The sequence below is a fragment of the Lipotes vexillifer genome, unplaced genomic scaffold (assembly GCF_000442215.2).
Source record: "Lipotes vexillifer unplaced genomic scaffold, Lipotes_vexillifer_v1.1 scaffold982, whole genome shotgun sequence".
Classification (NCBI taxonomy): domain Eukaryota; kingdom Metazoa; phylum Chordata; class Mammalia; order Artiodactyla; family Lipotidae; genus Lipotes; species Lipotes vexillifer.
The window spans coordinates 65,985-69,925 of record NW_006789467.1 but is presented as its reverse complement, the minus strand read 5'-3'; the positions used below and the strand labels follow the sequence as shown (position 1 = coordinate 69,925).

General features: G+C 39.6%; 1 protein-coding gene across 1 annotated transcript in view; it reads left to right on the top strand.

Moving 5' to 3' along the window:
* Positions 1-3,941, top strand: part of HS3ST3A1 (heparan sulfate-glucosamine 3-sulfotransferase 3A1) — an 84,568-nt gene that overhangs the window by 79,132 nt on the left and 1,495 nt on the right. The window lies entirely within an intron of this gene.

Here is a 3,941-nt window from a genome sequence, read left to right as displayed (position 1 = left end):
ACACACACACACACACACACACACACACACACACACACACACACGAGGAGACAGATGCCCCTGAGAAGCCAAGCTCATCTCTCCCACCAGAACCAGCCAGCCTCTGTCCTTCCAGAGAATTCGGCTTTGCCAGCTCACAACTCGCACATCAGCCTCCTTACCATCTGGACATCCTCAGCAGGAGGCCTCAAGCGAGCAGGAGTGTGGACGTCCCAGGAACACGCCCAGGGGTCTCTGATCTCCTCTGGACCCGAGTTATCTGGACAGAATGGGGGTTCTCCCGACTGCTGGGAATTCTGTACACTGGGCGTCACTTTCTTAAGAGCAGTGCTTGGGGGTGTTCCTTGTAGAAATTGTCGTGCTGACACTTCGTTACAATCCAGACTTCCCAAGCTCTTGGCTTGATTTTTCTGGCGAGATTGGAAAGGTTATGAGTAGCGTGTGGTCACCCTGCTGGCAGTTAAAAAATCAGAAGCACTATAAACAAAAAGGTAAACAAAATGGAAATGAGAAATGACACAGGCCACAAACATTTCTGATCTCAGCGCCATAAAATCTCATCATGATTATATTCCCCTTTGGTCTTGCAAGAGGAAAGCAAGGCCACCATCTGCTTCAGGTACCGCACGTTAGTGTTTAATTACCTGCAAAGCCAAAAAGATTCATTTATCTAATTCAAGTCTATCGATGCAATTTGAAGTCTTTGCCCTCTGGGTGAGTCCTCTTTTTAATAAATCAGGGTAAAACACACATAACATAATATTTACCATCTTAACCATTCTTACGTGTCCACGTCAACAGCAGCGGTAAGTACATTTATGGTGCTGAGCAATCACTCTCCAGAACTCTTTTCACCTCGAAAAACTAAAACTCTGTCCCCATCAAAGATGAACTCCTCGTCCCGCCACCCCCCAGGCCCTGGTGATCACTATCTTACTTTCTGTCTCTGTGGATTCGACTCCTCTAGAGACCTCATACAAGTGGAATCACACAATCTGTGTCCTTCTGTGTCTGGCTTATTTCACTCAGCATAAAGTCCTCAAGGTTCATCCACGTTGCAGCAGGTGTCAGAATTCTGTTCCTTTTTTAAGGCTGAATAATATTCCACTGCATGGAGAGATCACATTTTGCCTGCCCATTCAGCCCTCTGTGGATATTTGTGTGGCTTCTACTTTTTGGCTATGGACAATTCTTTTGTTCTTTGGGGACAAAGAACAAATGTGTGGGACACACCTGGTAATAATCCTTCATTTGCTTGTAAAACCCCTTCTTCTCTTTGTCATCTTCAGGAGAAAACAAATAAGTGTCTCTAATTTTTCTTTATTATTCTAGCTTCTACCCATTTCTCCTCCCCTATACTTAACTTTAAATGTCTCCAAATTCTTTTCACTATGGAGAAGTGAATGGAATAGCCAATACTGTTTGCCTGGAAATCAAGGCGTCCTAGGACCTCCCCTTCCCATCGTTCAGTGGAATTTCTCTTCCTCCGCCCCAGCTTGTCGGGTCTTTAGACAAAGCTCAAAAGTCTTCTCATTGCGTACACCTCTCCGCTCCCCTCGCGTGCCTGGTGTTTCTGCAAAGCTCTCATCGTACTGGGATGGCTCTTTCATTGCCCATCCCAGGCCGAGCCCGTGCACAGAGCAGAGTCACAGTACATGCCTCACTCTGGTAAGGAAGGAAGATTTCTAAGTTTGCCTAAACACCTTGAAATATGATAATCCAAAGTACATGTGCATTTTATGTGATAGAGGAGCTCCTTTCTGAACGTTAACATTCAAATTGCAATAAGAAAATGAATGTAGAATTTAAAAGGGAGATTGCTCTTTAAAGAATTCTGTTGTGAATCCTTTTACCAAACAACTGTGCTCTACAATGTAAGCCTGAGGATTTATTTACACTTGCACGTCTTTGGTTTTGAAGAAAGTAGACTGCAGAGAGTTCATAGTTAACCCGACTCCCCATCCCAATGGGGATGCTAAACCCGTCAGCTTTCCTCATCCTGTAGATGACAGTAATTAATGTGTTTTTCCTCTGAAATCCTATTTTAGCTGTTTCCTCTTCAAACTCCTCCTATTTTGGATAGTTCTTTTTCCTACCCTATTGAGATAGTTTAAAATATGGTTTCTTTTTTCAGAAATATTGGTAATATTTCCTCTGGGACGGCACATTCTGCAGCTTTAATCTCTGCTAAAAGGCTACTGGGGAGTCTGTGCTTTTCCCCAGGGCCGGAGGGCAGGAAGGCTGAGATTACCAACCAGTAGCTCCCACGTGAAGTATGTTATCTCTATCTTACTGGCCGAAATATGAGGTCGAGTGGTTAAAAGTCAGATGATAGGGAAGGAGGCAAGAATGCTAACTTTTAAAAAAATCACCAAATACTCCTTCTTATAGTTTCAGTGATGCTTGATGTTTGCTTTTACAGTCCAAAACTTTTTCACACCTTTGAGCCAATTTTCTTCACTGAGATAGTCCAACAGTTTCTGGATAGATCTCCTGGCTCATCTTATAAAAAGTGTAACTAAGCTTCCAAAGTAGGTTGGTCTAGCCCATTTCTCAATTCCATGAAGGGAATATATATATATATATATATATATATATATATATATATATATATAGATTCTCTATATATTTCACCTAATTCAAAAAACTTTTAATCTTACCATGCTTCCCCATGTTGCTTGAATATATACACATACATGTATATATATATATATATATATATATATATATATATAGTGCGTATGTATATGTATATACAGTGGTGAAATCTGTGAATTCATGTCACGCAGTGGCTCCAGCACTACGTCGGCAGTAAAGACAGTCTGTGTCTCCCTTGTGTCAACACTGACCTCCCTGGTCTTCGCTTTATCCTACCCAGACCTTCAGGCATTTTTAAGAAATGGGGAATGGGCACACATCAAAAGTCCTTTTGAAAAAGGAATTGCAGATTTTTAAAACAACAAAGAAAAAAGCAACAGAAATGAGATATCTATCATTTCCCCCTCCAAAAAAAAGTACAGATAACTTGACTGAAATATCAAAGAAGGCAAAAGTCTGAGAAAACCTGCGTCATTAAACTAACACAGCACCAGTGGCCTATGGCCACAGCTGTTGAGGAATCTGTGCCGGATGTAATGCAGATGGGCACCAGATTGTTTATGAACCAGTTGATATTATGTCTGAGATAAACTTCAAAATAATTCATTTAGAAAAATATTAATTGCCAAAATTGACAGAAGATGAGGCAGAGTATTACAAAAAACAATAACCACAGAAGAAACTGAAAAGATACTTGAAGATTCTAATCCCTTTCTTACCCTGTACCCCAAAAGTACCAGTATTAGGTGGCTTTGTAGGTGACCCATCAAATTTTGAAGGAATAGAAAATTATTTTGCTATTGAAACCTCTTTAGGATATAGAAAAATATGAAACATTTCTCATTTTATTTGTGGAATAATTCATATTCTCACAATTGATTAAGCTATTGACCAAAAGAAAAACTACAGGAACATCTCATTAATGCATATGGATGAGAAATCCAAAGCAAAATAATGATGAATCAAGTCTAGGACTATATTGAAAGAATAATATACCGTGATCAAATAGGGTTTACTCCAGAAATAAAAGTGAATCTAATATTAGGGTATTTATCAGTTTGGATCAGTGGATCAAAGGACAAAATACATTTTGTCATTGCAATAAATCTCCCAAATACATTTATCTAATATTGATTTGAACAATGTCTATTTCTTATAAAACTTGGAATTAGCAAGACGGTGCCTTAAAATTAGAATATGTGTGTGTGTGTGTGTGTGTGTGTGTGTGTGTGTGTATTTCATATATATAATAAATAATGGCTTTAATGACAGTACACTTTTGGAAGAATAAATAGGTTTTATCTCTCCTACTCACAGTTTTGGACTGGCTTCAAGACCCATCA